At 34.7% G+C, this 27,344-nt stretch overlaps 1 long non-coding RNA gene across 2 annotated transcripts in view; it reads left to right on the plus strand.

Annotated features, from left to right (window-relative positions):
- Positions 1-27,344, plus strand: part of LOC101146410 (uncharacterized) — a 194,540-nt gene that overhangs the window by 56,362 nt on the left and 110,834 nt on the right. For both annotated transcript variants that reach the window (XR_008674840.2, XR_008674839.2), the window contains exon 2: positions 15,211-15,259. This is a non-coding gene — a long non-coding RNA (uncharacterized lncRNA). The remainder of the gene's footprint in view (positions 1-15,210; positions 15,260-27,344) is intronic.

Below are 27,344 nucleotides of genomic sequence, written 5' to 3' on the forward strand. Positions count from 1 at the left end.
TTATATTTTAAAATTATATATTTATACAATAATATAGATGTTTGCTTTTAAGATAACCGTGGGTGATAGAAACAACAAATCATATATATCTTTGCAAATGCCAGAACATTAGCAGAATTGTACCAAGTTGAATTATATCAAGTCTGGCACTGGTAGAATTACATTGAGGACAACTTTATGTGTTCCCAAATTAGAATTGATTAAGTTGGTTTGTTTGATTTTTTTTGTGTAAAGTGGTTTCCTATATTGTAAAGGAAGAGTTAAATGAGCTTATGAGAGATAAAGAGTGAAAATGCTAATTTTAGAAAATGCAAGAACTTGATTTTCAATTCTTTTATTTGTTATTACAAAGGTTCAACGCCAAGGGAAAAACAGGATTGAGTGTCTCATTCGGAGAGGCTTTGCCTCACTTTTCTATTTGAAAATGGCGGAGCTGGGGAACTGGGCTTGAGAGTGACAGGGACCCAGGTCAAAACTCTGCTGTTCTCCTTTACAATCTTTGTCATGTTAGGAAGTTACTTAATTCTCTTAAGTATCTGTTTCCTTATCTATAAAATGGAAATAATACTTACAAGTTTTAACTAGTATATGTAAGTGTCGTTAAGTGTCCAAAACTCAGTGAAGCTTATTATGCTATAAAACTGTTCCAGTCCTTTCTCTAATCACTGTGTTTATTTTACTTTTTAAATTTTTTATTCTTAATTTTATGACTATATAGTAGCTATACATATTTATGGGGTACGTAAGATACTTTGATATAGGAATATAATGCATAATAATCACATTAGGGTAAATGAGGTGTCTATCACCTCAAGAATTTATCATTTGTTTGTGTTACAAACATTCCAATTATATTATTTTAGTTATTTTTAAATGTACAATAAATCTGTGTTAACTGTAATCACACAATTATGCTATCAACTACTAGATCTTATTCATTCTAACTATATTTTTGTACCCATGAACCAGCCCCATATTCCCCATCACTGTGGGTTTGTTTTTAGATATTTACCTATAGTATTTGATCAGATATTTAATTTAATATTTTAAATAGAGATGGGATCTCACTATGCTGCCCAAACTCATCTCAAACTCCTGGGCTCAAGCAGTCTTCCCACTGTGACCTTCCAAAGTGCTGAGATTACAGGTGTGAGCCACCATGCTCCCCCATCAGATATTTGGCAATCAAGCATGTGTTAAAAATTTTGCAAAGTGTCTGTTGTTATCCATTTCACAGAAAGATCAGATGGTGACATAAAGGAGAATCTCAGGTCCAAATGTCCAAAATAGCAGAAGCAAGGTGATAATTGATAGCCTTTAGGAAGCATTATGACCTCTTATTTTGTTCTTTTCCTTCCTAATCTTCCTAGTTCTTCTAAAAATGTGATCCCAACCCCTCACTTCCATATTTGCCTGTATTATTTCTTTTCATAGCACTTCACCACCATTGATGGTACATATTTATTTATCAATTTATTACTTTTGGTAATATATAACGTCTGTAAAGCAAGAGTTTGTTATTTTGTATGTAGTCTTCTCTTAATAAAAATTATTAATTATTTTGTATTTTCCATGATATAATTTGGGATAATTTTTAGAAATGAAATATCATACATTCCATTAATTGCAGTCAAAAGAAAATGCATTTAAAGAGGATATGTGCATGTGTGTTTTTCAACAAGTAAGGTTAAACTTACTTTGTAACGTATAAAATAAACATAGCTAAAAACTATACTAAAAGTGTGATTTTAAAACTGTGATTTAAAAATACAGCACATTTTACTTAAATGGAGATTTTTATTCTAGAAAGGTATTGAACATGACAATCTGACAATCTGTCCTTGGGACACTGTCACTGCTATTCTCAGATCAGCTGACAAGACCTCAGCTGGGCCTCTGCAAGTTGCTTAAGAACACTTCTAGAACCATCCTAATGGGCATGTTCCAACTGTCACTTGGAAAAAAATGATCACTTGAGATCAGTCTGTACAGCAGGTCTTTTGGCAGAAAACCAGTCATATCATTCTCTCCAATAGAGGCTTTGTGGGGAAAAGGCCTTATCGCATTCCTTGGACATGAAGTTACTGTTGGAACCATGCTCGTCTCAAACCATTCTATCACCATGCCAAAAAGCTGCAGCTTCTGAAAGGTCAGAAATGGCCTTATAATGACTTAGACCATCTTATGATCTTTAGGAAGTGAAGATAGTTATAATACTATAAAAGCTTTGGGTCTTTTACCCTTTCATGAGCAGAAACTGTGTGTTATTAACTAAACCACAACTTCCTGATATAAATATCAGAGAGACCAAAGCTAGGAGACCAATATTAACTCTAATCCTATCCTGGACTTGGATTCAAAGTGTAGAATTGGGTTATTCAAATTGTAGAATATTAAAGAGAAAATGGAGTGCACAAAAGGCTAAGAGGAAAAATATATATTTCTTGTGAACAAAAATTCACAATTGTTGCATATGCATTGTTAATAATTAATGTGGGGAAATTTACATTTTTTAATTAAGCTTTATTTTTTAACCTGGTGTTTATTCTTCTGCATTAATTAAATAGAAGAATATATGTTTTGAATTTTAAAATATACTGCTAGTAGGCATTACTTGATTTGAATCATGAAGAGGAGCTGGGAGGTGAATCTCAAAACTGAAAAATTGGAGCATTTCAATAATCCTCATTTTTAAAGTGGCAATGCCAAGCTTTGCGGAAAATCAAAAGAAAGCATGTGCTGTGATAATAAAATGAGACTTTACTCGTAAATATTATAGTGCACATCTTAATGTAAAATAAGTGGACTTATCTAGACAATCAAAAAGTTTTTAACTCAGTTAACCTACGAATGATACTATATTTAAAAATACTGTTTTAATAAACATGTTAACTATAATTTCCCATGTATTCATTATAAAGAGTACGTTTTGTGTCAAAGGTGCATAGTATAGACATTGTAATATTGTTTATTTGCTCCTGTGCACTTCTGTAAAAATGCTAAGGTCTGTTTTGTCACTATTCTTCAACTGTGAGCAACTTGCTTTCCTTGTAGAATATCAACTTCTTATGACCGCTTATCCTGATGAAAAAGCTAAAGCTTTTTGTAATGAAAGATAGAATACAGTTGCATGATATTTTAAATTCTTTTGATTGTTCAAACGTTGATTTTCTAAACTAGGAGATTGTTAATTTTTTAAATAGGACATTGTTTTGAAGATACTTTTGGTTGCATCTTCATAAACAATTCTCTCTTCAGTGAAAGAGAAAGGGAGCAGAGAACAAGAAGAGAGTTTCTAAGTAATTTATATAACAAACTAGTAACTTGATTTATCTCTTTGTCCTTCAACTGTCTGCAAAATCTTGCCTTCCACATTATGGTAATCTTGTCTTAAATTGGTCGTCACTTACACCATGTATGTCACTTTGAAACTTGCAGGTGTGTTTATTTACCATCATCTTTATTTTGGAGATAGTGAAAAAGCCAAAAATCTCACCTCCAATTCAGAAAAATATTCTTCTAATGCATTCTAATGCATTATGTGTTTTATGTTCTCAAGTATTCTTTTTTTTTTTTTTTTTTTTTTTAATTTTTAAGACAGAGTATCTCTCTGTCGCCCAGGCTGGAGTGCAGTGGCGCGATCTCGGCTCACTGCAAGCTCCGCCTCCCGGGTTCACGCCATTCTCCTGCCTCAGCCTCCCGAGTAGCTGGGACTACAGGCGCCCACCACCACGCCCTTCTCAAGTATTCTTAGCTTGAGATGATGGATTAGAAGAATAGATTTCAGTGTTTAAGCACATTTGCTTGTGCAAAGCGTAATTGTGTCCACCTGCAGTAGTGTGTGTATGTGCATAAATTTATATATCTATAAAATAAGAATGCTGAACTATACTCACATGACTGTTCATAGAAAAATGTAGACACACTTTGTACTTTACCAATTACTGCTATTTCAAAAAACACATTTCTTTATAATTCATTCTGTGACTTTATTCCTCTTAAATATGGTTGGGTCAAGTTACTTAAACTTTGGCACACAAAATGTTTGTCTCAGCATTCTTTTTTAATGATTTAGGCAGAATTGAAAAACTCGAGTCATAAGATCCAGTGAATACACCTCATTATTAAATAATGCTGTTTCTTGTTACAGCTACTAGCTGCTCTAGCTGGGTACCCTGGCTCGAACTCTCAAATCATTTAAAGCCTACATTTTAAAAACAGTTTTAAATCTAATCTCTTTTTTATATCTGATATGACTTTTAAGCTTACTACATTCATCCTCTGACATTCTGCAAGGGAAACATGAATTAATCATTGAGTTTGTCCAACAAGGAAAGATGCATCTTACTGATACTGTGAGCTTCCAGTGTGGTACACACAAGCTGTTTCTGAGATTATAGCACAAGCAAACATTCCCACAGCTATTGTGTTGCTGTTTGCTCAGTTCCCAGTCTCTTAGGATTCCAGGTTGTGATAGTACAGCAGTGGAATCTATACTTATGTAGTGTTGACTCTGTTATTGTACTCACTGCAAACGTAGAGGTTACTGTCTGTTAATAGCAAAACAAACTTGGCCAAGGGTTATTATGTATCTTGTGAAAGCATTTACCAGAAACAGTTTGTTAATTGTTACAAAAATTGTATTTTATTTAATAGTCACAAATGTTTATATATTTTTAAAAATATGAAATGTAGCCAGAGATAAAATAATAATTCCGTTATTGCTTATAATTTGACAGATCAATTTAGAATGAGGAAGCATATTTTAAAGAGCAAATGGTACATTTTCTTTGTCTGAAGTCTGCCTAGAAAACAGATTTTATGTGATGGACTACTGGGTGGCTTCTTTCATATCCAGCTAGTAGTGTTATTGACTGATTTTGCCAGCTCTGCAGCTCATGTGCTTTTTAACTTAATTTTTGTTCCCGCTTTCTCTCATTGATTTGTAAGCAGCTTAAGAACAGAATGCTGTCATCTAATTCATTGGTATCTCCCTCCATCAAGGAATGGAGTTTTATTTTATGTTAAAATTTTTTTCTGGGTACAGAGTAGGTGTGTATATTTATGTGGTACATGAGATGTTTTGATATAAGCATGCAATGTGAAATAAGCACATCATCAAGAATGGAGTATCTATCACCTTTATTGAGCTGCAAACAATCCAATTACACTCTTATTTTAAAATGTTATTCTTCAATATAGTCGCCATGTTGTGTTATCAAATAGTAGCTCTTATTCATTCTTTCTATTTTTTAAAAAATGTTTTTACCCATTCACCATCCCCGCCTCTACCCACAATCCCCCACTACCACTTCCCAGCTTCTGGTACCTATCCTTTCTACTCTCTCTGTCCATGACTTCAGTCTTTTTGATTTTTAGATCCCCAGAACAACTGAGAACATGGATGTTTGTCTTTCTGTGCCTGGATTGTTTCACTTAACGATCTCCAGTACCATCCATGTTGTTGCAAATGACAGGGTATCATTCTTTTTTATAGCTGAATAATACTCCATTGTGTATATGTATATGTACCACATTATCTTTATCCATTCATCTGTTGATAGACACTTATGTCGTTTTCAACTCTTAGCTATTGTAAATAGTGCTGCAACAAACATAGGTGTGCAGATAGCTCTTCAATATTCTCATTTCCTTTCTTTTAGGTATATAACCAGCAGTGAAATTGCTGGATCATGTAGTAGCTCAATTTTTGCTTTTTGAGGAAACTCCAAACTGTTCTCCATAGTGGTTGTACAAATTTACATTCCCCTCAACAGTGTACAAGGATTCTCTTTTGTCCACATCCTCGCAAGCATTTGTTACTACCTGTCTTTTGGACATAAGCCATTTTAACTGAGGTGAGATGATATCTCATTATAGTTTTGATTTGCATTTCTCTGATGATGAGTAATGTTGAGCACCTTTTCGTATGCTGCTTTGCCATTTGTATGTCTTCTTTTGAGAAATGTCTCTTCAAAACTTGCCCATCTTTTGACTGGATTATTATTTTTTTTTCCTAGAGTTGTGTGAGTTCCTTATATATTCCAGTTATTAATTCCTTATCACATGGGTAGTTTGAAAATATTTTCTCCCATTCTCTGTGGATTGTCTCTTCACTTTGTTGATTGTATCCTTTACTGGGCAGAATCTTTTAAACTTGGTGTGATCCCATTTGTCCATGTTTGCTTTGGTTGCCTGTGCTTGTGGAGTATTGCTCAAGAAGTCTTTGCCTAGACCCATGTTGTAGAGCTTTCCCCCATGTTTTCTTGTAGTAGTTTCACAGTTTGAGGTCTTAGACTTAAGTCTTCAATCCATTTTGATTTGATTTGAGAGAGACAGGGGTCTAGTTTTGTTCTTTTGCATATGGATATCCAGTTTTCACAGCACTATTTATTGAAGAGACTGTCTTTTTCCCAGTGTATGTTCTTGGCACCTTTGTAAAAAAAAAAAAAATGAGTTCACTGTAGGTGCGTGGATTTATGCCTGAGTTTTCTATTCTGTTCCACTGTTCTATGTGTCTGCTTTTATGCCAGTACCATGCTGCTTTTGTTACCATAGCTCTGTAGTATAATTTGAGGTCAGGTAATGTGATTCCTCCAGTTTTACTCTTTTTGCTTAGGATAGCTTTGGCTATTCTCGGTCTTTTGTGGTTCCATATTAATATGAGGATTGATTTTTTTCTATTTCTTTGAAGAATGTCATGGGAATTTTGATAGGGATTACACTGAATCTATAGATTTCTTTGGGTAGAATGGACATTTTAACAATATTGATTTTCCAATCCATGAACATGGATTTGTTTTTCATTTTTTTTTGATGTACTCTTCAACTTCTTTCATCAATTTATAGTTTTCATTATAGAGATCTTTTACTTGTTTGGTGAAGTTAGTTCCTGCATATTTAATTTTATATACGATTATCATAAATGGGATTTTTTAAATATTTCCTTTTCAGATTGTTCGCTGTTGGTATATAGAAATGCTACTGGTTTTTATATGGTGATTTTGTATCCTGCAACTTCACTGAATTTATCAGTTCTAATAGTTTTGGGGGGAGTCTTTAGATTTTTCCAGATATAAGATCTTATCATCTGCAAACAAGGATAATTTTACTTATCCTCCTTTTCAATTTGGATGAGCTTTATATCTTTCTCTTGTTTGATTGCTATAGCTAGGATTTACAGTGCAATGTTGAATAACAGTGATGGCAATGGTCATCCTTATATATTCCCAATCTTAGAGGAAAGATTTTCAGTATCTCCTCATTCAGTATGATACTAGTTATGGGTCTGTCATATGTGGCTTTTGTTATGTTGAGGTATATTTCTTCTATGCCCAGTTTTTTTAGGGTTTTTATTATGAAGGGATGCTGAATTTTATCAAATGCTCTTTCAGCATCAATTGAAATAATCACATGGTTTTTATCCTTCATACTCTTGATAGGATGTATCACATTGATAGGTTTGCATATGTTGAACCATCCTTGCATCCCAGGGATTAATGAGTGATTTTTGTAATATATTGTTATAATGATTGATTTTTGTAATGTGTTGTTGAATTCTGTTTGCTAGTATTTTATTGAGAATTTTTTCATCAATATTCATCAGCAATATTGGCTTGTAGTTTTCTATTTTTGATGTGTCTTTGTCTGGTTTTCATATCAGGATAATACCACCCTCATACAATGTGTTTGGAAGTATTTTCTCTGCTTTTATTTTTTAAAATAGTTTGAGTAAGATTGGTATAAGTTCTTTTTTTTAATTTCAATAGGCTTTTGGGGAACAGATAGTGTTTGGTTACATTATTAAGTTCTTTAGTGGTGATTTTTTGATGCATCCATCACCCAAGCAGTGTACCATGTACCCAGTATGTAGTCTTTTATCCTTCATCCTTCTCCTGCCATTTTCCCCAAGTTGCCAAAGTCCATTGTATCATTCTTATGCCTTTGCATCCTTATAGCTTTGCATCCCACTTATGAGTGAGAACATACAATGTTTGGATTTCCATTCCTGAAATATTTCGCTTAGAATAATGGTCTCCAATTCCCTGTGAATGCCATTATTTCACTCTTTTTTAATGGCTGAGTAGTATTCAATGGTATATATATAAATTGTGGTATATATATATACACCACAATTTTTTAATCCACTGGTTGATTGATGGGCATTTGTGCTGGTTCCAATTTTTGCAACTGCAATTTGTGCTACGATAAACTTGTGTGTGCAAATATCTTTTTCCTGTAATCACTACTTTTCTGCTGGGTAGATACCCAATATGGGATTGCTGAATCAAATGGTAGTTCTACTTTTAGTTCTTTAAGGAATCTCCACACTGTTTTCCATAGTGGTTGTACTAGTTTTCGTTTTCATCAGCAGTGTAAAAGTGCTCCCTTTCCACCACATTCATGCCAACATCTATTTTTTTTTTATTTTTTGATTCTGTGAAGAATGATGGTGTTATTTTGATGGGAATTGTGTTAAATTTGTAGACTGCTTTTGATTCTGGCCATTCTTGCAGGAGTGAGATGGTATCGCATTGTGATTTGGATTTGCATTTCCCTGATCATTAGTGATGTTGAGCATTTTTTCATATGTTTGTTGGCCATTTGTATATCTTCTTTTGAGAATTGTCTATTTATGTCCTTAGTTCACTTTTTAATGAGATTGTTTGTTTTCTTCTTGCTGATTTGTTTGAGTTCCTTGTAGATTCTGGATATTAGTCCTGTGTTGGATGTATAGCTTGCAAAGATGTTCTCGCACTCTGTGGTTTGTCTGTTTACTCTGCCGGATGTTTCTTTGCTATGCAGAAGCATTTTAGTTTAATTAAGTTCCATCTATTTTTCTTTGTTTTTGCTGCATTTGCTTTTGGGTTCTTGGTCATGAAGTGTTTGCTTAAACCAATGTCTAGAAGGGTTTTTCCAATGTTAACTTATAGAATCTTTATGGTTTCAGTTCTTAGATTTAAGTCCTTGATCTATCTTGTGTTTATTGTTGTACGAAGTGAGAAATGAGGATTCAGTTTCATTCTTCTACAAGTGGCTTGCTAATAATTATCACAGCATCATTTCTCGAATAAAGTGTCTTTTCCATACTTTGTGTTTTTGTTTGCTTTGTGAAAAATCAGTTGGCTACAAGTATTTGGCTTTATTTCTGGGTTCTCTTTTCTGTTACATTGGTCTATGTGCCTATTTTTATACCAGTAGCATGCTGTTTTGGTGACTATGGCCTTATAGTATAGTTTGAAGTCAGGTAATGTGCTATGCCTTCAGATTTGTTATTTTTGCTTAGTCTTGCTTTGGCTATGTGGGCTCTATTTTGGTTCCATATGAATTTTAAGATTTTTTTTTATAGTTCTGTAAAGAATGATGGTGTTATTTTGATGGGAATTGCATTGAATTTGTAGAGCTTTTGGCAGTGTTGCCATTTTCACAATATTGATTCTACCGATGCATGAGCATGGGATGTGTTTCCCTTTATTTGTGTTGTCTGTGAATTCATCCAGCAGTGTTTTGTAGTTTTCCTTGTAGAGGTCTTTCACCTCTTTGGTTAGGTATACTACTAAGTATTTTATTTTATTTTATTTTATTTTATTTTATTTTATTTTATTTCATTTCATTTCATTTCATTTCATTTTATTTTATTTGCAGCTATGGTAAAAGGCGTTATTTCTTATTTATTTATTTATTTATTTATTTATTTATTTTTTTGAGACAGAGTCTCGCTCTGTCACCCAGGCTGGAGTGCAGTGGTGCGATCTCGGCTCAGTGCAAGCTCCGCCTCCTGGGTTCACACCATTCTCTTGCCTCAGCGTCCCGAGTAGCTGCGACTACAGGTGCCCATCACCATGCCTGGCTAATTTTTTGTATTTTTAGTAGAGATGGGGTTTCACCATGTTAGCCAGGATGGTCTTATCTCCTGACCTCATGATCCACCCACCTCGGCCTCCCAAGGTGCTGGGATTACAGGCGTGAGCCACTGCACCTGGCCAGGGGTTGAGTTATTGATTTGATTCTCAGCTTGGTCGATTTTGGTGTATAGAAGAGCTACTGATTTGTGTACATTAATTTTGTATCTGGTGACTTTGCTGAATTCTTTCATCAGTTCTAGGAGCTTTCTGGAGGAGTCTTTAGGGTTTTATAGGTAAACAATTATATGATCAGCAAACAGTGACAGTTTGACTTCCTCTTTACTGATTTGGATGCCCTTTATTTCTTTCTCTTGTCTAATTGCTCTGGCTAGGACTTTCAGTACAATGTTGAAGAGGAGTGGTGAGAGTGGGCATCTTTGTCTTGTTTCAATTCTCAGAGGGAATTCTTTCAACTTTCCCCCATGCAGTATTATGTTGGCTGTGGGTTTGTTACACATGGCTTTTATTACATTATATGCCAATTTTGCTGAGAGTCTTAATCATAAAGGATGTTGGGTTTTGTCAAGTGCTTTTTCTGCATCTATTGAGATGATCATGTGATTTTTGTTTTTAATTCTGTTTATGTGGTGTATCACATTTACTGACTTGTGTATGTTAAATCATTCCTGCATTCCTGATTTGAAACTCACTTAATTGTGGTGGATTATCTTTTTTGAAATGTTGTTGGATTTGGTTAGCTAGTATTGTGTTAATGATTTTAACATCTATGTTCATCAGGGACATTGTTCTTTAGTTTTCTTTTTTGGTTATGTCCTTTCCTGGTTTTCATATTTGGGTGATATAGGCTTCATATGAATAGAATAATTTAGAGAGGATTCCCTCTTTCTGTATCTTGTGGAATAGTGTCAATAGATGGTACCAGTTCTTCTTTGAAAGTCTGATGTAATTCAGCTGTGAATCCAACAGGTCCTAGACTTTTCTTTTGTTGTTGGCAATTTTTTTTTTTTAGCACCATTTCAATCTTGCTGCTTGTTATTGGTCTGTTCAGAGTTTCTATTTCTTCCTGGTTTAATCTTGGAGGGTTGTATATTTCCAGGAATGTATCCATCTCCTTTAGGTTTTCTAGTTTATGCATTTAAAGGTGTTCATGGTAGCCTTGCATGATCTTTTGTATTTCTATGGTATTGGTTGTAATATCTCCTGTTTCATTTCTAATTGAGCTTATTTTGGATCTTCCCTCTTCTTTTCTTGGTTAATCTCACTAATGGTCTATCAATTTTATTTATATTTTTAAATAACCAGCTTTTTGTTTCATTTATTTTTTGTAATTTTTTTTGTTTCAGTTTTATTTAGTTCTTCTCTAATTTTTGCTATTTCTTTTCTTCTGCTGGGTTTGGTTTTGGTTTGTTCTTGTTTCTCTAGTTTTTTAAGGTATAACCTTAGATTGTCTATTTGTGCTCTTTCAGACTTATTGATGTAGGTATTTAAGGCTGTGAACTTTCCTCTTAGCACTGCCTTTGCCGTATCTCAGAGGTTTTGATATGTTGTGTCACTATTATTCAATTCAAAGAATTTTTAAATTTAAATTTCCATCTTGATTTTATTGTTGACCCAGTGATCATTCAGGAGCAGGTTATTTAATCTCCATGTATTTCCATGGTTTTAAGGTTTCCTTCTGGAGTTGATTTCCAATTTTATTCCACTGTGGTCTGAGAGCACCTGATATAATTTCAGTTTTCTTAAATGTATTGAGACTTGTTTTGTCTCAATTATTATATGGTCTATCTTGGCGAAAGTTCCATGCACTGATAAATAGAGTGTACATTCTGCAGTTGTTGGGTAGAATGTTCTGTAAATTTCTGTTAAGTCCATTTGTTGTAGAGTATAGTTCAAATCCATTGTGTCTTTTTTGACTTTCTGTCTTGATGGCCTGTCTAGTACTGTCAGTGGAGTATTGAAGTCCCTCACTATTATTGTGTTGCTGCCTATCTCATTTCTTAGGTCTAGTAGTAGTTTTATAAATTTGGGAGCCCCAGTGTTAGGTGCGTGTATATGTATATGCTAGGTGTGTGTGTGTGTGTGTGTGTATATATGTTATATATATGTTATATATGTGTTATATATGTGTTATATATATGTTATGTATATGTTAGGTGCATATATGTATATATATGTGTATATATACAGGATTGTGATATTTTCCTGTTGCACTAGTCCTCTTATCATTACATAATGTCCCTCTTTGTCTTTTTAATTGCTGTTGCTTTAAAGTTTGTTTTGTCTGATATAAGTTTTATAAATTTGGGAGCCCCAATGTTAGGTGCGTGCATATATATATATGTTAGGTGCGTGTATATATATATATATGTTATATATATGTTATATATATGTTATATATATATTTTATATATATGTTTTATATATGTTTTATGTATATGTTAGGTGTGTATATGTATACGTATATATGTATACATATACGTATATATACATATATATACACACATATATATACACATATATATAGGATTGTGATATTTTCCTGTTACACTAGTCCTCTTATCATTATATAATGTCCTTCTTTGTCTTTTTAATTGCTATTGCTTTAAAGTTTGTTTTGTCTGATGTAAGAATAGCTATTCCTGCTTGTTTTTGGTGTCCACTTGCATAGAATAACTTATTTCACCCCTCTACCTAAAGTTTATGTAAGTCCTTATGCATTAGGTGAGTCTTTTGAAGACAGCACATACTTAGTTGGTGAATTCTTATCCATTCCGTGATTTTGTGTCTTTTAAGTGGAGCATTTATGTCATTTACACTCAATGTTAGTATTGAGATGTGAGGTACTTTTCTTTCCATCATGCTAATGCTTGCCTGAATCCTTTGTTTGTTTTTTCAACTGTGTTTTTGTTTCATAGGTCCTGTGAGATTTATGTTTTAAGGAGGTTCTATTTTGGTGTATTTCAAGGATTCGTTTCAAGATTTAGAGCTCCTTTTAACAGTTCTTGTAGTGCTGGCTGGCTTGGTACTGGCAAATTCTCTCAGCAATTGTTTGAAAAAGACTATTTTTTCTTCCTTTATGAAGCTTAGTTTCGCTAGATACAAAATTCTTGGCTGATAATTGCTTTGTTTTAGGAGGCTGAAGATGGGGCTCCAATCCCTTCTAGCTTGTAGGGTTTCTTCTCAGAAACCCTCTTAGATATTGGTCTTAAAGCCTTGCCCTTGTGAGGGTATTTTCCAGATTCTGTATGCATGCTTTATTGTTTTCTATTCTTTTATCTTTTGTCTCCTCTGACTGTATTTTTAAGTAGCCTGTTCTTCACACTCACTAATTTGTTCTTCTTCTTGATCTATTCTGCTATTAATGGACTCATGCATTCTTCATTATGCCAATTGCATTTTTCAGCTCAAGAATTTATGCTTCTTTTTGGTTATTTTGATCTCTTTGTTAAATTTTTCTGATATAATTTTGAATTGCTTCTCTGTGTTATCGTGAATTTCTTTGAGTTTACTCAACACAGCTATTTTGAATTCTCTGTCTGAAAGGTCACATATGTCTGTTTCTCCAGGATTGGTCCCTGGTACCTTATTTAGTTCACCTGGTGACATCATGTTTTCCTGGATGGTACTGAAGCTAGTAGATGTTCTTCAGTGTCTGGGCATTGAAGAGTCAGGTATTTATTGTAGTCTTCACTGTCTAGGCTTATTTGTAGCTGTCCGGAATTCTTGGGGAGGCTTACCAGATATTTGAAAGAACTTGGGTGTTATGACCTAAGGCGTTTCTGCTATAGGGAACATCCCAAGCCCAGTAACTCTGTAGTGCTTGCAGACTCATAGAGGTACCAACTTGATGGTCTTGGACGAGATCCGGGAGAATTTTCTGGATTACCAGGCAAAAACTCTTGTTCTCTTTCCTTGCTTTCTCCCAAACATACAGTCTCTCTCTCTGTTCTGAGCCACCTAAAACTGGGAATGGAGTGACACAAGCACCTCTGTGGCCACCACCACTGTGACTGCACTGAGTCAGATGTGAAGACAGCACACCGCTAGGTCTTGCACGGGCCTGCTGTAACCACTCCCTGGCTACTGCCTATGTTCACTCAAGGCCCCACAATCAGCGGGTGGCAAAGGCAGCCAAGAATGGTCAAGGAAAGGAGTTTTAAATGAGGTGGATACAGTAAATGTTGATGACATAGATTATTCAGGCAGAAATATGTTTCATCAAGCGGATGGAACTTATCAAGAAGAAAATACATAATTCTACTTCCTTTACTTCTTTCCAATCTTGGAAATTATGAAGGGTTAAAAAACTTAATGTTGTGAAATGGGTATGAGGAAGAGAGATGGAAATTTTACCCTTAGTTCTGCCGTGAACTAGTGATGTGACGTTGCTTTGCTTCTCTGTAAAGTGAGGAAGTTGAACCAGTTGATTTTTAAATTACCTTCTAGTTATAAGACTAATGCTGTTTTAATGAAGGGCATCATAATTTTTAATAATAATTCTCTACACCAGATAATAGTCTATTACATTTCTAGAATGTAAAACTTGGGCCACTTAAGCTGAAATCTTATGATCATGTCCACATAATGGATTTCAATCTCAGCACCTATTTTTTTAATAATTTAAAAAGATGTTATTAAATCTAAAAGTCTTAGTTTTGTCATTTTGTTATTTTTTTAGCTGTTATTTTGTTTTATTGTAGCAATATGGAGTGATTTTTCTTTTTTCTTTTTACCTTTACCAACTGTCAATTTAAACATTACTAAATTGACTAATCGGTTTGAATAACAATGAGTCTTTTTTTTTTTTTTTAATTTTGAGATGGAGTCTTGCTCTGTCACCCATGCTGGAGTGCAGTGGCATGATCTCAACTCACTGCCACCTCTGCCTCCTGGGCTCAAGTGATCCTCCCACTTCAGTCTCCTGAGTAGCTGAGGTGCCACCACCATGCCTGGCTAATTTTTGTATTTTTGATAGAGATGGGGTTTCACCATGTTGCCCAGGCTGGCCTTGAGCTCCGGAGCTCAAGCAATCAACCTGCCTCAGCCTCTCAACATGCTGGGATTACAAGCATGAGCCACCACGCCCCACCAAGAGTTTTAATCATTACATTCATGCTCTCCAGAGCACAAACATGCTCATGCTTTTATTCTAATGCTCATGTGCCCTTTGTCACTATCAGTGTTGCCAGTCTCATGTATGTATGAGAAGGAACAGAGAATGCCTTGCCACAGTGTATCGTTACCAAACAAATACACCACTAATACTCACTGTGTATAATAATGTTAAAGCAGTTAGCTATTTTTTTTAATTCTGTATTTCATCTATTTTCTGTTTCTTTTCCAGGACATCCATAAAAATTCATCAGAGAGCATTTTACTACTGAGCTGCAAAGGTAGGAAAAATAAATTTTTTTTGGTTAGAAAATATACTTCTTTCATCTGCGTTTCAATGATTTATTCCCCTTGTTAGATATACATAGAATTGATATTGCTTATTCTGACTAAGTGAAAAGTGTTATTTCTACTTACTGCTCAATTAGAAACATGTAGTGTTTAATTGTCAGTTTGAATTTTTCTTTCATACTATTACAGTTTATATTTTACTATAGACAGAATTTCCTCTTTCTCCTAAATTTTGATATTCGCCATAATTTCATCGTGCCTTGACATTGCTGTATATAATTTCTGTACATCAAGAAGGCAATTCTGTGTGCATGTGTGTGTGTATATATATAGTTAGAAGTTAGAAACTGAAACTCTTTTTTGTCTACCATCATTTCATATTTTTCTTGCTATTTCAAACCTATAATTTTTAAAGAAACGACTAAAGTAATCATTCATATAATATGCTGTCAGCGACTTAACAATATAAATGTTAACATGGAGGCATTTAGTTCAGCATTTGCTTTACTTAATAGAGTGCAGAAAATGTGGCCCTTTTCTCAGTTGGGGTATATGTGAAGATAAATTTAGAATTTCTAGACTAGTAAATACTTCTCTGATAATAACTTAATTATAGCTATTTCAAACCAAATTGTTTAATTGTGGTGAATCATATGCAAATTGTTCAGATGTAGGTCAACACCCACGCCCACATTCTAGCACCTCTTTCCTAATTCAAGACAACTTTGCAGTGCCTAAAAGAGCTGAACAGTGCAGATTAGAGACATAAGACAAAAAAAAAAAAAAAAAAAAAAAAACAATGGTAACATAAAAACCAACCATGTCAGAATGGTAACACAAAAACCAACCAGGAGTCAGAAAGTCTCTGTAATAATGAATAGGCAGGTTGTATTTATTTAGACTTTGCTTGATTATTTCTTAGGCTTCATATGTTTGTAGATAACAGTTTCCTCACTGCTCATGAGATTTGTGGCAAGCAAACTCATGGTGCTTCTAGGATATTAAATTTTCTCATCTGTAAGGTACATGCAATAGCATCATTATTGTCTACTCATTGAACTGAAATAAGGATTAAACAAATCAAGGACTGTAAAATGAATGTGTGACTCCTCAAATCCCATACGGGAAGAACATGCTGTTTTTCTTGATCTGGTTGAGTCAAAGATCACTGATGGCAAGAATGCCTTCTGTAGCTGCAGATGAGGACAACTGAGATACAGTGCAATTGCAGAAAGTAAATAAACTTTTTATTTTTTGAGCTGTTACATTATAGTTCTAATCTATGGATGCCTTTGTGATGCAGCATTGTATCATTTTCTGATGAATGGCTAAGGTTTTATGATTCTAGTTTATCTTTATATATTGTCTGCTGTATTTTCAAATATTTTATTTCCATTTATAGATGCGTTGAAAAATCATAAAGCACATTGCATAAGTGTGTTACATTTGTTTTTGCTTATTTATTTATTTGAGACGGAGTCTTGCTCTGTCACTCCAACTGGATTGCAGTGGCGCAATCTCAGCTCACTGCAACCTGCGTCTCCCAGGTTCGAGCAATTCTCCTGCCTCAGCCTCCTGAGTAGCTGGGATTACAGGCACCCACCACCATGTCTGACTAATTGTTGTATTTTTAGTAGAGACAGGGTTTCATCATGTTGGCCAAGCTGGTCTCGAACTCCTTACCTTGTGATTTGGGAGGCCTACCTCAGCCTCCCAAGTACTGGGATTACAGGTGTGAGCCAGCATGCCCAGCCTGTTGTTGCTTATCTTTAGGAGATTATTGCTGATGTTTTTGGTATATTGACAGAAAATAGTCTTGCTGCTTGTTGATGTAAACTACTTTTTGGCTTTAATGATAATAAAATTATAATTTTGCCTTAATATAAACTTAATTTTTATTGTCATCACGAGAATTTGTTCAAGGATTTGAACTTATATCTGCATATAATTTATGATTTTTGACATTTTCTAAAAATTAATTATTGAAAAAAGTGGCAATTGTTTATTTTAATTCTTAGAGGGGTAAAATAAATGGTGTATCCTTTGCGCTTCTTTCAATATGAGTATCTTTGTTTTAATTAAGATAAAAAAATAAGAATTATACTAAACATAAAATGATATGTCCCTCAAAGTTAGCTACTACAAAAGTTTTCGTATTTATTCTTTCAGGTTCTTTCTTTATATACAGAAACATCAATATCAATATGAGCATATAATGTTTCCATATCGTATATATGATCCTCTGGATTTTTTTTTGGTTTTTACCATTTTAATTGTGGGCATTCTTCTAAGTCTATGTATGTTCTCTATTTCATCCTTTGTAATGGCTGCACATTAGTCAATATTTTGGATGTATCATGATTTATTTAATAGGTCCTCTAAGCTTTTGTTTAAAAAATAGAACTTTAAAATAGAATAAAAGAGGCCTCTCTTAATTACAGGTTTGGCAGGCATACAAAAGAATAATTCTCACTTGTATACTGAATCAAGAATTAAGGAGTAAAGAAAAAGTGTTACAGTAAAGAGTCATTGAAAATAGTATTGAGTAAGTGTGTATTACTGGGCTGGGTAAAGGAAAGCTAATAATATAGATATTCATGCAAGTGTGTTGTAGGTGTGTAAAATGGAACAGCTACCCATTTCTTCAGAGTTTATCTCAAATGGCACCTCCTTCCATAAGCACTCAGAGACTTTTCCCTTCATTCCCACTCTCACCAGTTGTCTTACATCGCTATAAAAATTCAGGGAAAAATAGACCTTTTCATGTTATGTCCCATGTACAAATTCATTTTGTATGCATCTTTTTTTTTCCTCACTAGGCTGTTAACCCCTAGAGGGTAATGACTGTGTGTTATTCATCTTTGAACCTAATAGATGCAGAAAAAATATTCATTCAATTAAATTGGAACAAAGTGTAAGAAAAGAAAGTAATCGGCAGGGCACAGTGGCTCACACCTATAATCCTAGTACTTTGGAAATCCAAAGTGGGTGGATCACCTGAGGTCAGGAGTGTGAGACCAGCCTGGACAACATGGTGAAACCCTGTCTCTACTGAAAATACAAAAAATTAGCAAGGAGTTGCAGCTCACACCTGTAATCCCAGATACTTGGGAGGCTGAGGCAGAAGAATCGCTTGAACCCGGGAGGTGGAGGTTGCAGTGAGCCAAGATCGCACCACTGCACTCCAGCCCGGGCATCAGAGCAAGACTCTGTTTCAAAAAAAAAGAAAAGTAATCAAGTAGAACTGTTAAATCTTACACAGATTTTATAAGATGCCACTATATGCCTTGCTATTATGCCTGGAGTAAATTATAATCAATTCTCCTGATGGATGAGACACAAATAATATAAACACATGGGTTTGATATATAATGGAAATTATTTTAAATTGAATTTTAGTGATTTTTTGTGGTATTTATGTTCAAAAACCATACCGACAAGTCAAGCATTTCAGAAAAATGTTTATAAATGTATGAAAAATTGTTTGTATGGTGCTGAACTTGGATATATGTTACTGCATATCAATATGAAAACATTGTGTCAGCTTCAAAGCATTGTGCGTATGGAAGACATTATTGCTATTGTTAATACTGTAACAAAATTGCCTCTGCGGATTAAAAATGTAGATGTTTATGTACAAAATAGCAGCAATAAGTAAAAGAAGAAATTATTAATGTGGATTCTATTAAATAAAAAGGGAGTACTGTTTTCAGTACTTTGTGTAATGCAGATTGCTACTCATGCCATTTAAATCTCTGACATTGTCTTACCATTTGAATCATGCTTGAAAGAACCTGTTTCCACTTAGTCTGATTTCACTGGTAAAATAAATTAGAAAAAAAACAAAAACAAAAACGAAACAGTGAACAGATGTAACAATTGCAATTTCGTTTAAAGAAAAATTAGAAAATAGTGGAAGTAAAATATCCCTTTGAAACAGAATGTAATGCCTAGTTAGTTCTTTTTCTTGTCTCACTTGCAAAAGTCACTAACTCCAACTCTGATTTCACATGTCTATTACTGAGCAGGTCAATAAGTCATTGGGAAGAAGGCAAGTATCTTGGTCAGTCTTTTCTAATTTATTTATTTTTTTTTAGGCTGTTGCTGAGCTTTGTAAACCCAGAGCCTGAAACTTAGTGTTTCAAATGCGTATCTTAGCAATGCTTTTTTGTTTTGTTTTTTAAAGACAACAACAACAACAACAAAAAAGCTCTGATCTCCTCATTGTTTTCTATTTTGCTAGGGATACAAATATAAGTACCTCTAGCCCCTATGGCATGCAAAAAAATGAGTGTAACAACAAATATCAGATAATAGAAAATGGTGGGTACTGAGGAACAGGTGATCGCATGGTTAACATCTGTGCTGTAAGGGCTACTTCTAGAATACTATAATGAACATTCTAGTCAAATGTTCTGACAAATTGTGTGTTCCAGTGGCTACCACTTCTGAAGATTTAGGAAGTTGAGTATCGGAATTTTTATGTAAAATTTCATGGTTTTGAATGTTGGCTCAAAGATAGAAAGGAAAAAAGAAAGAAAAGGAAGGAAGGAAGGAAGGAAGAAAGGAAGGAAGGTAGGTAGGTCAAGGACTAGGGACTAAATTATGCCCCCTGCCTTGCAATTCATATGTTAAAGCCCTAACCCCCAATGTGATAGCATTTGGAGGTGAGGCCTACGTGAGATAATTAGGTTTAGATAAAATTATGAGGGATGTTCATGATTAGACTATTGTCCTTATAAAAAGAGATACAAGAGGACTTGTTTCCTTTCTCTTGTTTCCCATGTGAGGGTGGAGCAAGAAAGCCATTGTTAGCAGGCCAGGAGAACCCTCACTGGGGTATCTCATTGGCCAATATCTTGATCTTGGACTTTCCAACTTCCAAAACTGAAAGAAAAAAAAAATACTGTTGCTTAAGCCACCTAAGCTATGGCATTGTGTTATGGAAGTCCAGCCTGCCTGGAAATAGCAATGACTACCATCTAATCCTTAGATTCCATTCAAGTTTTATGGGCTGTCCAAATGAATTCCGATGACTGTCCTTTAAGGTGTAAGAACTTGTTTCTGAGTGATGTGCGCTGTTTAGTGTCATGTTTTACTAGTTTCTGTCAGTGTAGGAAAGTGCCACAGACTTTTCTTGAGTTTCTTGACCCTGACACTTTTGAAGATTACATGCCAGCTGTTCTGCAGAATGAATTTAATTTGGGTTTAATTCAGGGATCAGGTTTTATGCCAATTTGGATCCTAGTGTCTGGGACAGTGTCTGGCATAGAGATTGTGTTTCATAACTAATTGAGGAATGGATTATGATTGAAAATATCCATTGTGCACCTCTGAATCACCAGGCTAATGCTGAGTATTTCAAAACTTTCTAAATAAAAAAATGTCAAAAATAGAAAACACACAAGTCTAAAATCAGAAAAGAAACCCTCAAAAACACAGACTCTGATGTCTTCTCCTAGCAGCACTGGGATCTGTTCTTTAATGTATATAGTGAGCAGGCAGGTGCTAGCCACTGTGTAAGTGAATACTAGTTTCTTTAGAGCAGGGCTTCTGAAGGTGTGGTTTGTGGTCTGCTTCCAGGTCACAAGTTGTTTCAGATTCGTGATGACATAAGAAGACAAATTGGAAATGAGAATTTAGAAATCTTTGAGCATTTTGACAAAATAATTTTGTTTTTGCTATCTAATAATTCCAAAACCATCTCACATTTTATCTGTATTTTTATTACACTAAGCTGATTATTAATTTACATTGTATTTTTCCATTGTATTGATCCATAATTGAGTGGAAATTTTAAAATGTAATCATTTACCACAGTTGGTGGCCATTCTTCATTGCTTTAGGGGGATTAAAGTAGAGTGGTGTAAATGTGATCTAGACCATGGTGGGATTTGACGTAGACCCTAAAGAATGGATAAAATCCACCTAGAACATGAAGTATAGAGCTCGACAATTTATGCACAATAAAATGTTAGAGTATATGTGTATGCATATATGTGTGCATGTGTGTACTTGTATGCCTGTTTGTATGTGTGAACTTTCTTTTATGCACTGTTATCTGTGCACATGTACTCTTGTGTATGTGCACATATATCATACATGTGGGTGCACATGGGTGAGCATATATATGTTTGCATGTGCATGTGTGTGTATTTGGGAATGTGCATGGTATGTTCATAGAACTGGGTAATCATGATCTTGACTAGTTTTTTAGCTGTCCAGTTTTGGATATTAAATTTGAGGTGCCTGTAGAAGAAGAGAGAGGGGGCCGGGCACAGTGGTTCACACCTGTAAAGCCAGCACTTTGGGAGGCCAGGGTGGGTGGATCACGAGGTCAGGAGTTTGTGACCAGCCTGACCAACATGGTGAAACCCCGTCTCTACTAAAAATACAAAAATTAGCCTGGTGTGGTGGCACATGCCTGTAGTCCTGGCTACTCCGGAGGCTGAGGCAGGACAATCGCTTGAACCCTGGAGGCGAAGGTTGCAGTGAGCCGAGATCACGCCATTGCACTTGCACTCCAGCCTGGGCAACAGAGCAAGACTCCATCAAAAAAAAAAAAAAGGAGTAAGAGAGAAGGTCAAACTGGAGAAATGTATGTATGTACTTTTGTATGTATGCATACGTAATATACAGCTTATGCGTATATCTCGAGAGCTCTGTGTGCCAGTTCTGCCTGCGCAGAATCATATGGAAGCTTTACTTTCTCATTTATTGCTGTCACATTAATTTATTGCCTGAACATATCATTTGAAACTCCAGTAATTTGTCCCATATTTCAAAATGTAGTATGGACAGAGAAGAATGACATAGCTTAAAACTGGTTCCAGACGTGTAAAAACATCTTGTGTCTCTACTACCAAAGCAAGGAGGAAAATTGTGCCAATTAAATGCCTGAACCTGTTTCGGTTTCAATTACCTGGATTATTGAGGCAGAAAGGATCTTTGTGCCTGATATATGCTTATAATTGCCTTAGTATTCAGCTTTGACTTGCTTTGGGAACATGTGCATGTTCTATTAATACCATTGTTAGAAAGGAGAATTTATTTCCTTTATTGATGGTTCCATAAAAGCTTTAAAATATATTTTACAATTCAGAGAACTAACATTTTATACAGCCTCCAGAATGGAGAATAGTATACGGAGCAAAGGGAAAAGAGTTAACTAGTATTCACTTCACAGTCATCATGTGATAGTTGAGTTACCTCTTACTCCTTTTTCACAACAAACGTTAGTGATTCAATCTTATCTGTAGTGACCTTTGAGCACATTCTGATTTAAGACATCCACGGAGACCAAACACACTCTTGAATTCTCCATATATTAGGGTCAGTATTGTGAAGATCAAGCCTCCAGTCAATTCAAGCACTTTCGAGTGAAGCTCAAAATGAATTAGAATCCATAGGAAGAGAAGACTCACCTCTCTATCCCCCAACCACAACCTCAGCTTTTCTATTTAGCACCCAAAACCTAAGGATTTCAACTAAATGGAGATTTTTCAGCACAGACATTATTATACACTTCATCCATAATACCTACTTAGTATTTTTATTTCAACTCAGTTAATGAAAAAGCCAGAATAGTAAGGTAGTGCATGAATAAATAATGACCATCTCAAAATACCTTTTTGGACCTTTTTTCTATGAAAGAAGTAGACAAAATTTATGTAATGACACTCCTTTTCCCTGCACAGTCAGTAAAATAGATGTCAAGTTTTAGTGGTCAGCATCACTTAAATATCTAAAATGTATAGAATCCGACATATATAAACCTAAATTGAGCACATTAAAAATAAAAAATATTTAACATTCCTATTTCATAAAACATGTAGGTAGTCTCCACCATTTATTTTGATCTACTAAAGTGTCTATTATTTAATGAGTTAAATCAAAAAGCATTGAGCATAGACTACATATTAGGCACTTTAGCAGGCTCTGAAGACTCAGTAGGTATAAGTTATATTATCTGTCCTAGAGCGAAGTGCATTATTCCTAACCTGGAGTGAAAGCTTCAGGTGTAGCCTCTCAGAGGAGGGAATGTAAAGGAAAAGATTTCAAAAGTCAGGCATTTGGTCCAAATGGATAAGGGAGCTCCAGGCATCATAACAAATAATAATGGCACTTGAGAAATAGCAATACGATGTGTTTGAAATGTAGAGGAGAGGAGGAGGAGGGACAAGATAAGTAGGAACGTGCCAGATCACAAGAGCTTTACATGCAATAACAACTTTGAACTAAAATTTAAAGACAGCAAGGAACAAATGAATACATTTAAGAATGAGCATGAATTGATCAAATTTACATTTTAGACTGATATCTGGAAGTGTGTGCAATTGTGATAGCTGTGTAAGTTGATCAAGCAAGAAAGATAAAGGAAGAAGAGCATGGTCAAAGAAGAGAAGAGTGAGAAGATAGAGTTGAGTAGGTTAGCCAAGAAATGTATTTTAAATATCAAGTTGACAGTACTTTACCATTCATGTGTGGTAGGTTAGCACAGCTGTAAATCTTATAACTCCCAAAGGTTTGCAAGAAAAACTGGGTAGATGAAGGTGCCAATAAATTACTACAAAGAACAGATTTGGGGGATAGATGATTAGTTCAATTACGAACATATTGAGAGGTTGGTGTGTCTAAGGTATATTCAATTAGTTATTTAAGTAGATAGTTCTGAGTAGACAAATCTGGTTTCTTTCTTAGAGAAACTTAGACCGTAATCATTATAATGATACAGATGGAAGTTAATTCACTGATGTAAGTGGATTAATTCAGCAGTAGTATATGGCAGGAAATGAACAGAGCTTGAAACCTGGTGAGCCAGTAAATTACATAAAATTACAAATGCAGGACCAATGTGACAAAAGTCTCAATCATAATCTTAATGTCTTCGAATGTTAATGTGGGATGATTTCTTTAATAGATGCCTTGTATTTTTAAAGACAAAAATGCAACATCTAGGAAAAATATTTTTTAAATAAAAGGACGAGTACCCAAATCTTGATGTTTGTCGTATTTCTGCAAATCTTATTTTTCTTAAATCCACTTTTATTTTGACTTGCAAATTTTCAAATCAGTACTGTTCAAATATGAGTTTAAACATGAAAACATGATTAAAATTTTCTCAGCACTCAGGATATCACTCCTTCCTACCAGATTTTTTTGTTTTTTTATAATTTTATAGCACTCAACTTGCTTGAAGAACAGCCTTCTCAAAGTGTGAAGTTTTCAGTGATCTAACCCGGATACAGCAATGTTTTCCTGCATTAGCTCATCAGAAAGAATGCCAATGATATAAAAATAAATTGGAGCAAAAAATAAGTTAAATATTTGAACTTAATAACATATTGCTCAACTCTTATTATGTTTATGTCACCTTCATATGAATTATCATAATTGACAAATAAGAATAATTTTATTTTCTATGCTGTAAAACAAAGTTACAGTAAGGTTAAATGACCACAGAAAGAAATGCACTCTGAGAAGGTATTTTTTTCTTTGAGAATTCTACAGGTTTTAGGCAGTTATTACATTGTAGAAAATATACTTTAGGCCAATATTTTATTTAAGCTATTGTTAGACTTTCGATTAGATCTGTAAGCATTAGTGAGGTCTCTTTGGGGTCAATATTAGTAAAGGAAAATGGAGTTGAGTGTAACAAAGATGAATCAATTTCATTGTCTAGAAGTCTTTTAGGATTCATTATCACTTGGATTTTATTATAGTTCATCATCATTGCCATATTATGCAAGCAAATCAATGAACTTGTAACAAAACCAGAGATAAAAACCTAATTACTTAATTTGATAATAGTTATTTTCTAATTTATGCAGCCAAAAAATTTATATCATATTTTATTACAGAATTGTCATTTTAAAATACATACGTTGAGTCATGTCCAAGTCATAAAGAAACATATAAAGCCTCTGTCTTTTATAAGTCATTTTTATAGTCACATTCAAAAGCTGAATTTTTAAAAATTTTACAATACAAACAAAATAATATATGTTGAGATAATTTGAAGATCAGTCATAACTCATGAGCACATTGGATTGGTAGATCTTTTATTAACCTAAATCCTTACCTCATTCCCCTTCAAGTCCTATCCGCCTTCTCCCTTTAAGGAAGTATTTTCTTGACCAGACAGAACAATAGCTCTGACGTGTGTATGGCCAACAAATATCAAGAGCATTTGAACGCTTTCAAAAGACAATTAAATATGTTTGTTGGCCATTTGTGTATCTTCTTTTGTGAATTGCCTATTCATGTCCTTGGCCCACTTTTTGATGGGATTGTTTGGTATTTTTCTTGCTAATTTGTTTGAGTTCCTTGTAGATTCTGGATATTAGTCCTTTGTCGGATGTATAGATTGTGAAGATTTTCTCCCACTCTGTAAGTCTGTAGGTTATCTGTTTACTCTGCTGACTGTTCCTTTTGCTGTGCAGAAGCTCTTTAGTTTAATTAAGTCCCACCTATTTATCTTTGTTTTTGTTACATTTGTATTTGGGTTCTTGGTCATGAGGCGTTTGCCTAAGCCAATGTCTAGAAGGGTTTTCTGATGTTGTCTTCTAGAATTTTTATAGTTTCAGGTCTTAGATTTAAGTCTTTGATCCATCTTGAGTTGATTTTTGTTTGAGGTGAGAGATGATGATCCAGTTTCATTCTCCTACATGTGACTAGCCAATTATCCCAGAACCATTTGTTGAATAGGGTGTCCCTTCCCCACTTTATGTTTTTGCTTGCTTTGTCAAAGATCAGTTGGCTATAAGTATACAAATGCCAATAAACATATGAAAAAAATGCTCAACGTCACTAATGAGCAGGGAAATGCAAATCAAAACCACAATGCAATACCACCTTACTCTTCCAAGAATTGCCAGAATCAAGAAGTAATGGATGTTGGCATGCATGTGGTGAAAAGGAAACACTTCTACCCTGCTAGTGGGAATGTAAACTAGTATAACCACTATGGAAAACAGTCTGGAGATTCCTTAAAGAGCTAAAAGTAGAACTACCATTTGATCTGGTAATCCCATTACTGGGTATCTACCCAGAGGAAAAGAAGTCATTCTACGAAAAACATACTTGCACAAACATGTTTCTAGCAGCACAACTTGCAATTCTAAAAATATGAAACCAGCCTAAATTCCCATTAATCAATGAATAGATAAAGAAATTGTGATATATGTATGGAATACTACTCAGCCATAAAATGGAACAAATCAATGGCATTCATAGCAACCTGGATGGAACTGGAGACTATTATTCTAAGTGAAGTAACTCAGAAATGAAAACCAAACATCTTATGTTCTCCCTCTTAAGTAGGAGCTAAGCTATGAGGATGCACAGGCATGAGAATGATACAATGGACTTTGGGGACTAAGTAGAAAGGGTGGGAGGGGGACAAGGGATAAAAGACTACAAATTGGGTTCAGTGTCTATTGCCCAGGTGATGGGTGCACCAAAATCTCAGAAATCACCACTTACTCATGTAATCAAGAAGTTATTCATGTAACCAAATACAAACTGTTCCCCAAAAACCTATGGAAAAAAAATTTTTAAAAAGTAACACAATTAAAGAAAAAACTTTTCTAAAGGAGGAAATTCTCTTCTGCAAGAAATTTGACTTTATTTTTATTAAATCTCAACATAGTTTTTATTTCAAGTTCCCGTTTGTCCTCAAGGTAGTAAAAACCAGCCACAGTCAATTCAGGCTTTCTCCTTATTTTGCCTGATGTCTAGTCTAAGTTCTGGTAGGGGACCTCAGGTCCATTCAGTCATCTGTCTACTCAGTTATTCACCAAGGATTCCATGATTCCATCTGGTTCTTAGTCATTAATTCATGATTGTCATTTCTGAGAGGCTTCTTTCTCCCATTCCTATGGCCATCCCAGGCCTACAACTCTCTTCATGTCAGTGCAAGACTCCGTCTCAAAAAACAAACCAACCAACCAAACAAACAAACAAAAACTCTCTGATGCTGTTTTGGGCTTTACATACACATGCAACATACCCATATTTAAGTTAAAGGAGGAGATTAAACAAAAATGATCTCCCTCCTCTTCTTCTAAACTATCA

This window comes from Gorilla gorilla, chromosome 22, assembly GCF_029281585.2.
Source record: "Gorilla gorilla gorilla isolate KB3781 chromosome 22, NHGRI_mGorGor1-v2.1_pri, whole genome shotgun sequence".
Taxonomy (NCBI): Eukaryota; Metazoa; Chordata; class Mammalia; order Primates; family Hominidae; genus Gorilla; species Gorilla gorilla.